Consider the following 10619-nt stretch of genomic DNA (forward strand, 5'->3'; position numbering starts at 1 on the left):
TCTGCATGAGTATTTGTGCAAAGTGTCTGCAGGTTTCCTGGCCCCTGTGAGAGAAGGATCGCTTAACAACATTATTACACAGAAAACCCATAACGTAGTCATGTTTGTTCTTAACTACTACTTATAAGCATTTAATAAGCTTTTGTGTCCACCAATACTGAATCGCCTTTTAAGTGAAACTAGTATAGAAAGTACCTGGAAACCCATGTATCAGAACATCATTATTACCAGGAGTACTATCAGTGGAAGGAATCTGGATGATATCTCATGGAAGCCAGTTGTCAGAGTTCCCCCAAGCCTTCTCTCACCCTGAGAACGCCACCTGGGATGTGTAAGAAGCTGAGACTTGCTGCCTTCATAATTTCACTGGCTTGGTGACATGTTATGAATAGGAGAAATATTAGGAATGATTTTAAGCATTCCTTCTCTGACGCTCCAAATCCCTTGTTTACTTTATTGCCTGAGAGCTGTCAGATTGCCCTATGAGTTGACGAGTCCTGAAGTTGAGTGAAGCTGTCAAACAATGATTTGCAGTAGGCAGCCATCTCCAAAGGGTTTCAGTACACAGGAATTCCAAGAGAAATGACGATAACCTTTCAAACTCTCCCAGCTTTCTTCTGTTTGACACGCACAGAGTTTGAAGCAATGCCATTTAACACAAAGACATCAAACTAAAGTAATTACTTAGCTGCATGGGAAGAGGTAGGAAACTACTTTCCATTTTTTAAACAAGATTCCAGGTGGTGCTGATCTTTAACTTCAGAATGCTTTATCAAATATTATCAGCACTAAAGACTGGAAAAATACAGCCATAAACAAGCTTCTATTGCAAAAACAGCATGTCTATAGACATCAGTCCAAATTATTAAATTCAAATCCAAGCATGAACTAATCCAAAAGCCTGAATTTGTTTGAGTCTGGAATTCTGATGAAGTTTAAGCTCTCTCTCTTCCACTGTATGAATCTAGAGAACAGCTATACAGTTTAGATACTTGTTATTTACACAGAAAGAAACTTTTACAACTCGATTTGAAAATTTTCCACAATTTGTCATCCAGGAAGGGTCCTTCAGGTTCTTCTCTGGAGATTGTATGGACTATTTCAGTATTGAACTCTGTTCTTTAAACAGTAAGTTTAAGAGGAGCTTGAAGTTCAGTGAGTATTTCAGAAAAGTGCATACACTTTTCAATAATAAATCCATCATTAAACATCTTGGCCTCGTGGCCTGCATCTCTTAACACCTTGCACCATTTGTATGTGCTCTGAAAGGCTACAAAAGGATGCTGTTGGCTGATGGGGTTGTGCTAGCAAGTCCAGGTTTAAGGAAGAATAGCAAGTTTTGTTGTTGTTGTTGTTGTTTTTTTCATGAAATGGAACAGAAATATATATAGTAGTGAAGTACTTGATCTTAGAGTTTAAGAAAACAAAATTGCCTTGTTTAAATATGCTTATGTTTATACAAAATTGTGTGTGTGTATAAAGGCATATAAATATAGCATGAGTAGACAGAACTTCCTAATGTTTTACAAAGGTGGAAGTGTCTTCTAGATTTTTGTAATTATTGTACCTTTGCTTGTTAACTTAATTTTTATTAAAATGCATGCATGATTTATGGTTGTTGTAGAAATTTCACAAAAACAACTTTTTAGGTAATGCCTCTTTTATTAAATTAATTAAATCATCAGACAAACTTTTTCCCCACATCCTCCCTCAGGCCATAAGGAAGAGAGCAGAATTCCTTGTTTCATTATTCTCTTTAAAATCGGTCCAATAGAAGGAAATTAAGTTTTCAAAGTGATCACATGGAGGCTATGGAGTTGGGATTTACAGGGTCCCCTCATTCTCCAGCACTGATATCCTCAGTGGCCTTTGGCAAGACGCTGAGCCAATTTCCAGTTCGGCTTACCCGCAGGGGAAAATGGGATTTATATAACATTAGACACGTCAACTATATAAGTCTTGTACTTTTATTTGCTACAGTACTTATAGAAGTCCCATTAACTTTAAAAGAAAAGGTTTCTGGCATCACTTGATGCTACACAAACAGCAATAGCAAACCCCAACCCTTTGCAGGAGAAAATCTGGTTAAACACGGTCCAAGAAGCACACACTGTGCGAAAGCTAAGCACCATTCTTAGCCGGAGGAAAAGATGCAACAAAAAGTGACAAATGCTTAATATCAGTCATGTCAGCCAGCAAGCAAATGCAAACCACTCCAGGATTGTACTGACACAAGAATGCAGAGCACAGACTACACTCCTGGCACCATGAAAAGCAAAATTATCGAAAGGCAGCCAAACAAAGCGAAGCACCTGCAGCATGAATTTCTGGGCTTTGGCATGAGAATTAGATCATGTTGCATATAGGACAATAATTAGGAAGGGAGTTTCTAGGCTTATAATTAAAGAGTTAAGGGCTTACCAAGCCCTGAGTTGCACATGTATTACGTGCCATAAAAGGTGTCAAGAAAAGTTCAGGATAGTTGTGAAGAAATCCTGCCAAAACTCATGCCCGAACACATTTAATAACAAAATATGTGTACATGACAAGCATGTCTGACAGTTAAGTTTTCTAGACACTACACAGTGTTTTGAAGAACCATTACATGCTGATAGATCAGCTTTTTGAATTTAATAAAGCAGACTAAAAGGAAAGAAGTCGTAAACATTGTAGAACCAAATACAATGCATTAATGTAGTTTCTTCCTTGCAAAACCTTGGCAGCAAAACTTTTTATTTTTATTTTTTCAAAATAACTGCCGTACAGAATTTTTGATCCTGTTTTAAGAAGTCCTGTTAGCTTGGTGAGAAGTAGCAATAGGCATTTCAGTTCCGGATACTTCGCTGCCCTCTACTCCAGCTTTGTACTTTCTATCTGTTGAAACAAGTCATGTACTTTCAACTGTGTCTGTTAAAAACATCATGTAGTTTATGTGCTTCATCCCAAACTGTTCACAGCGATGATAAGCAGAGGGAACCTGTTCCTGCCAAGGCTTGTGAATAAAGGGCCCTGTACCCCTGCAGGAACCCCGAGACTTGAGCATCTTGGTGTGAGCACTGAGAACATTCAGTGCTGCTGCAGCTGGAGGGGGATTGAGGGCAAGCAAAGGGAATCATGCAGGCACCACACCACAGGAAGCCACCCTCTGCTTTGCACCTTTCCTGGGCATCAGTTCCTCCTTCTCCTTTTTATGGCATTTAATTTTGTAAACCCCAGATCTGTGAGGCTTTAGGAACATGCTGTACTGCTCTTCCTGTTGGCAGTCGCCACTGCTCGAAATCCATTCAGCACGGATATCTTTGCAGATAAGATAAAAACAATCCTGTGTCATTTAGCCTTGGTGGTGGTGGTCCTCCTATATGCAAGCGGAGGGCCTCTTACAACATGGCACATACCTTATACAGAATACAACCTTGTACTCCCTACTGGAATGACTGGTTTGTAGGCAGTAAAACCATACATGTGATTTAGGAATGGTGAATGCAGCCTTGGAAACAGGTTAACATAAGAGCACTCTAAGGTGGCTAACAGGATGGAGTTGCAAGCATATTTTCTCAAGAAAAGCAATTAAAAATGACACGATGTTAGAATAAGTCATTCCAGAAAGAATAGCAGAACATTAACCTGCAAGTAATCTCAGGAGACTGGTCAGTGCTTGGGAGAAAAAAAAAAAAAAAAAGCTGTCTCACAAATTGCCCCATGTTTAACTTGAAGTCCATTTGTTAATTTTGTAAACAGCTCCGCTCCATTTTGCACTGACATGCTATTGACAGTGTGACTCTAATCCCACCAGGAAGGAAGTATCAGGTTTCTGGAAGCTTTAGGACGCTCCTCAAGTCTATCTTCACCTGTAGGGCTTTGTCAAAAGATGCTGACAGGAGGAAACATCGTGCAACACGGGCTCCACAAGAATGAAAACTGCCCAACATTTTCAGGCAAGTGCTGGGAAACATAGTGCAGTCAGTGCCTGTGGTCTGCTCAGGTGGTGTTGCGGAAGACAGTAGATTTCTGCTTGTTGGCCAGCATGGCACTGCCAGCTCCAACACAACCAGCAGCCACAACCTGCCATGGCTTCGGGCAGGCTGGCTGGGAGACCTCCACGTGGGTCCAGAGCTGGCATTCCTAGGGTTTGCACAATCCGCTGCTAACCATCCACATCAGTTTGCCAGTATGATTTTACCCACTGCCTCTCCCATTTGACATAACTAACTTCTGGCTAAGCCAAAGTGTCCTTAATAACGCAGACGCCCTGGCTCAGAGGCAGTGCAGGAGGCTCTGACATCACACATTCCTCGTTTTAAGCAAAAAGGTTTCAAATAGAAGGCCCGGTGCCATGGCTTTTAAACAGCTTTCCCACTGGAGGATTATATTCAGATTGCTCAGGATCTGAGAAAAGAAATTCCATGTATATGATACTGGAAACCATAGGCCTATATCACATTAATAATGCAGACAGGAAGGCACCCTAGGCAACTGGTACTGAATATATACTACATAAAGAAGAAACTGGCTTCTAGCCTAAGCACTGGGAATCCTGGTCAGATCTTTTTGGATTACAAATAGAAACAATTGCACACTTTGATTAAATACAGGCTCTTGCTAGCTTTGGGCTAGTAGGTCCATATGTTAACTTTGAAGGCTAAAATAAGTGTTTTGTTTTAAAAGAAAGCACACAGCAATTTGACAAGTGATCTGAAATTCTTCGGCCCAGCAGTGTTCAGCAGGTCCTGATGAATGCAGCAAACTAGCTCCAGGAGGTCTCCTGTCATGGAGACAGTCATCCTTAACTGAGGTGCCCCAGTCAGTGTGCAGCTCACTGCAGGTGGAAGGGGGCACCCAGAGCTGGGACACAGCCACAGCCACGCTGCAGTCAAGCCATGGCATTGTCACATCGATTATGCAAGGCAAACCTCCCATCACAGCATTTCTCACCTCCCCAGGCAGCGATCGGGACATATTCTTTGAGGACTACCACCCAAAGCTTCCCTGTGGGATCAGTTTAAGATGGGAAGTTGGTCACTGTCAAACAGTGCAAGAAAACACATCTATGCCATGAAAATCTTTAAGGCCATTCAGTGGCTTGTAGTCAATTTCTGCATGTAACTCAAAGGACCACATTTTAATTTCAATCCCCATTTTTAAGACACAAAACTTTTTCCTTCCTTTTTTTTTTTTTTTTTCTTTTTAAGCCTTCCTTCTTTCTTTATTTGTACCTCAGGTATATGTGGCATGAAAGACTAATCTTAAACATTTACAGCCTGAGGTTGGTTTGCAGTATTTATTTCAACTTATTATATATTATAGCATGTTTTTGATTATATTTGACAATCAATTTGCTGGAATTTATAGCTCTCTGACTAATATGCTTTCATGATGTACTTGCCCTTAATTTGTGGATTTTATGGAGAGTTTACTGAGGTTGGATTTCCCGCTTCTCTTTCCACTTGCTTTTTCTTTTTAAATTTCTCTATGTGTGAATTCATGACACAGAAAGAAATAGAGAATATGAAAGCTTAATGGCCATAAAATTGATCAATTGTCTCATGGGATAAAATCCACAGAGCAGCCACATGGCACTCTTCTCTGGTCTGGTGCTGTTCAGAGGCAATTTAATGGCGATCCCCTCTACCTTTGAGCTTGGATCCCCATGCAGACAACACCTCTTGAGCACATGCAGGACCCAAGACAGCATCAGGAGGAGAGAAGAGGCCAAGAGTGAAGAGCCAAGAGTGAAGGAGACCTCCTTGGTGTCTTTAGGACACCAAGGAGGACACAGATGGATTTACCCCTTCCTGGCAGATCACCCTCAGCCGTGGCATCCGTCCTCCTTTCTGCATGCTTTCATGTGGTAAGGGGGATTAGGTATCTGCCAAGTAATGCCTGTTTGATGTTTCACATCAGAGAAAAGAATGTTCAAAGTTCTCAGCAAACAGCATTTGACACAGTGCTGAAAGGTAAGAAGGCGGGAAGAGAGCTGGGTTCAAGCTGGTGTCCTGAGTTAAGACAATGAACATGCAAAGCACAGTAATAGGCCACAAGTAGAAGCAAATTACTGCAAGGAGGAGGTAAGAAACCTACTGTGTGTGGGGCATAGAAGAAAAGGCAAGGGAGCTCAACCCGCACACCAACAGGCAGTGATTACAGTAGTGAATGACTCTGAAAAACATGTAACAACCATGTCATCAGAGTCTGCCTGGAGTATCCTCCTGTGCAGAGACACCTGGCTGCACACCCTAACCAGGCTGTCTGGTACGAGAGTAGGCTGGGCACATCAAAGAAGCACCAACACAGGTCTTGTTGTGAGCTCTAGTGAGAGCATGACAGGAGATGACACCTGATAGGAGAGAGGGCGGGACCTACTGGAGTCTGAAGCTGAGATGTGATGCACTGCCAGAAGATCAAGCAGATGGGGAGAAGCCAAAACAGACCCAGACAAGAAGTATCTCCTACTCACCAGTGCAAGGGATGTTGTACCCAGCTAGATACGGAGAACAAGCCTTGACTACTGTCTTTACTCTGATCTTCCCATCCATATTGTCAGTTCATGTGGCCTCAGACAACTTGGGAGCTGTATTCAAAGCATGGCCAACAGAAAAAAGGGAGGAGGAGAAGCATGCAGGAAAGGGAAAATGTAGGCACTGAGAAGACCAAGTTTCAATGACTGAAACGTCATTGTTACTTTAATGTTTATAAAAACTTTACAACAAATACCTTCTGACATAGATAGCACCCAAAATACAAAACAACATAAAATTTAGCAAAGAAACAGATTGCTAAGGGTCATTTGGGCATGCAACATGAAAGGGAAGGGGGAAAGTACACTGTCGTTGCCTGATCTTATGGACCTTGATTTTTCTTTTTTGATATCCTCTCTGAAAAGATTATAGAAAATTACTAGACTCCACAAAGACTGTAAAATGCTTTACTTCACTCAGAAGAGGGATTGAGTGTATTTTACCTTACGACACTACAGATCTCATGACACCACAAACTGGGTGAATATTTTGGGACATCTGCACTTCTGAGCTCCTGCCTCAAGCTATTCCTCATTATTTACTGCTAACTAATGAGCAGTCAGGTGGCTGATTCTTTTAACAGAGGGCACCGTTTAGACTGCTGTATACCCTCGAGCGCCATTTACCATCTCACACTTTGGTCTGGGCTTTTCATTTAGGCAAATATCTCCCTTCCCTGAAACACTGCTGGATATAACAGATAGAGAGGCAGCCATGTACCAAAATAGACATATTTCTAAACATTTCCAGCTGCCTTCAGGGCCCATATAGTATATGAGGTGAGATACTGTGAGGTTTCACCACACAGTAAAGAGCAGCCAAAGGGCATTTTCGAAACTTTTTTTTCCTACTGTCTTCCATTTGATGAAAGACTTGTGGTTAAACCTTTATCTTCTATAAACATTAAGAAGTAGGTTACCTTTATTTTCACATCTCACTTTTGTTTCATTAAAAGACAGGTTTTACTGTAGTAATTCAGGTGATTGATACTTTGGATCAGCTTCAGAAAATAGATGTTAATGATCTGTATCTATGTCTGTATCCCAGCACAGATGTGCTCACAGATGTATTTGCATGCAAGATGCCCACAAAGCAGCGTTTCTTTCCAATGGCATTTTTTTCTTTGTTTTTACATAAGGCAGCTCCTATGCACATGATATGCAAACCTGTAGGAGCAGCATTTTCGTGAGATTGCTCTCACTCTGCCTTCATCCCTCCACACCCCAGCAGGTACCTCCACATCAACCAGCTAGCTGATTTTCTAAACACTGGACTGTTGCTGATTTTGTGGCACATATATGGATGTAGCTTATGATCAAGAGGTTCTTCAAATTAAAAAAAAAAAAAGAAAAAGAAGAAGAAGAAAAAAGCTTTTCCTCTGCCCCCTTGGAGTACCTTGGCTGCAACATCTGTTATTCCTAAATTCTCTTCCAAAATATCTCTGCCACAGCTTCACCACTGAGGAAAAGAGGCAACACTGAGCCCACAGGTAGGCAGGCATTTCCTGGCATATTAAAAGATCATTGCAACTAACCGTGCTTAGCACCAGCCCACACCACACAGCCCACAGCCCACACCACACAGCAGCTAGAGCAGCGGCTGGTGACCTGCTCCGGCAGTGCCTCCCCAGACAGGGATGAACCACATAGGGGCCTCTGGAAAACTCCCCATGCAAGGGGACGCTGTTAGGTGTTTACTGTCAGCAGCACAATCCCCCTTCTCCCTGTGAAGAAACTGCAACCGTTGCTCTTACAACGCTTTGAATATACAGGCTGGACAGGAAGCAGCTACCACCATTTAAGCAGTGCCTAAAACGTTTCCAGAAATCAACACTGAATAAAGCTGCACAGCTGCATGAGCATTACTTCTTCACTGGAGTGAAGCACAACAACGTGATAGGTAAATTGTTAATAAAACCGAAACTCACACAGGAAAGCTGGAATTAGTCAAAAAGCACAGAAAGCAACAACAGATTTCAAACCTCCCTTGTCTTCAAGTTTCATTTTTCCTTAGCAACAATACCCAGAAGTCTAGAGACGCCAGAAAACTATGAACTTATTTTAAATGAGCTGTGGAAATCCCCCGCTGTTCTGTGTGTCTCTGTCTGAAGCTATGACCTTCCTGTCCTAATGTCATATGTCTGATCATATAAAGAAATAATTCATAGCTCACTTCTTACATTTTATATGCTAATCGAGAGATTAAAACTATGTTACATTACATCTCACGTTTTATTTAACTCTAGTCAAAACACACGATGTTGTGTGTGTTTGCTTGTTTATTTAATCAGAGTTTTTACACATTCACAAAGCAGTGAGATGCTGACCTGGAGAAAACAGTTATTGGTACAGACAAGAGAGAATGCATAATTTATCAGTTAAAGAAAGAGACCTACTGTAAGCACAAAGCATACAAAAATATGTGTATAGCAGAAGTGCCTGAAATATGCTTTAAATAAGAACAAGCCTGCTAGGAGAGTGTCAAAGAAAAAGGCAGAAAAACCCAAACACCAAAGTCTTCTTGAAATAGAAGATATGTGAACAAAATGGGTGCTTCTGTTTACTAAACTCAAATAATTCTCCTCAAAAAAAAAAAAAATAGGTTTACATAAAAGTAATTTCCTAAAACAGGTATCTAGGTCTGTTACAGGAACTGAGTTTTAACTTAAAAGGAGATTCTGTTTTGAATATATGTCCTTACAACTGTGAAAAACAGAATAGCTCTTTCTTCTCAGCAAACCCCACCTCCCTTTCAGATGTTCCCTTCAGTAACACTGATGCCAGAGTAATAATTCAAAAGATGGTTGATTCATCATTAGAGAACACGGGGGGGGAAAAAATGACAAAATTAAACCGCAAGACATGGCAGACAGGTGCTTCTGTGAAAGCAGGCCAGAATTTCAAACATCAGTCTTGAAAGCTGTAGTGTGTCTTGCACGGGAGACTCAGTTTGTGATTAATTGATGGCACTTCAGTCTCATGAGCTTTAGTCTGAAGGTCTTTAAAAAGGCTCTTGAGGGAAATACAGATTTTTCTACTGAAAGAAAAGGAAACTGCAGATTCTCTTCTTTGCTGCTGTTTAACTTAGTCAGTCAACATTCTGCATTTATTGAGTGTTTCAGTTCATCAGCAGAATAAGCCAGGAGGGGTTTTTCCATTCATTTGGATGACATGCGGACTGCAGGATCTACAGGACTGCCGGCTCAGAGGGGACTGGCCTTGTCTTGGACCTTGAAATCTTGCTGTAGTTTGTAAAATGACTTGGCAGAAATAATACACTTCACAAGGACATTGTCAAGACCTTTTCCATTACGAACAAGAAATCTTGCTATTTCAGGAAGGAAAACACCCATGAAGAATAACATGAATTTTGCTAAAGCATATGCAATGAAATGAAAGCCTGGCAATTTTGGTTTCATTATTCTGGCAGTTTCTTTTTATCTGAGATGAGAGACTTTTCAAATAATAAGAAAAAAAAAAAAAAGATGGAAAAAAAGCTACTTAGTGATCCATGTCATTCAGCAACAACAAAAACAAAAGTCCTACTAGTCAAATTTATGAGCCTTGAGAGATCTTGGCTGAAGCTGGTGGAGAAATACCTCCATTTACACACCCCCACATGTCTAATCCCTGACTCCCTCCCTCTCAAACTTAAGGAATGAGCTTAAGTCTCCACATTTTACCATGAGCACAGATTTCCTTTTTCCTTTTTTCGAGGCCTGCGCACTGCACAGTTGTAGCACTCGTCTCTCCCACAGGCACCAAGACATGGGAGAGCTTGCGAGCAGGCCAGAGTGACAGGAGGCGAGGAGAGAAGGGCTGCAAACGGTGGCTGGATTCCCTGCTTGACCCACCCCACAGAGGGAAGATGCAGCATCTAGAGTGCACTACAGCCAGAGTCCTCTCTGCCTGTAATTCAGCCAGGAAGTGTCTTTCAGACTGGACATGTTTAGCTATGTGTAGGTTCATAACATTTTCTAAGCTGTTTCTTTCCTGCTTGCATTCAGACCTAAAGCTTCTGACTATTCTTTCTTCAGAAAAATTGGCAAAGAACTTGTCTCTCTGTAAAGATGTCTTTCATGGAAAACTGGGGTAAGTGAACTTC

At 41.3% G+C, this 10619-nt stretch overlaps 1 long non-coding RNA gene across 1 annotated transcript; it reads right to left on the reverse strand.

Annotated features, from left to right (window-relative positions):
* Positions 1-1496: 1496 nt before the first annotated feature.
* Positions 1497-10288, reverse strand: LOC106029799 (uncharacterized). Its single transcript, XR_010830168.1, has 3 exons — positions 8443-10288; positions 6455-6568; positions 1497-4386 (listed from the first exon to the last, which is right to left on the reverse strand). It is a non-coding gene; the product is annotated as an uncharacterized lncRNA (long non-coding RNA).
* Positions 10289-10619: the final 331 nt, after the last annotated feature.

The sequence above is a fragment of the Anser cygnoides genome, chromosome 3, assembly GCF_040182565.1.
Source record: "Anser cygnoides isolate HZ-2024a breed goose chromosome 3, Taihu_goose_T2T_genome, whole genome shotgun sequence".
Classification (NCBI taxonomy): Eukaryota; Metazoa; Chordata; class Aves; order Anseriformes; family Anatidae; genus Anser; species Anser cygnoides.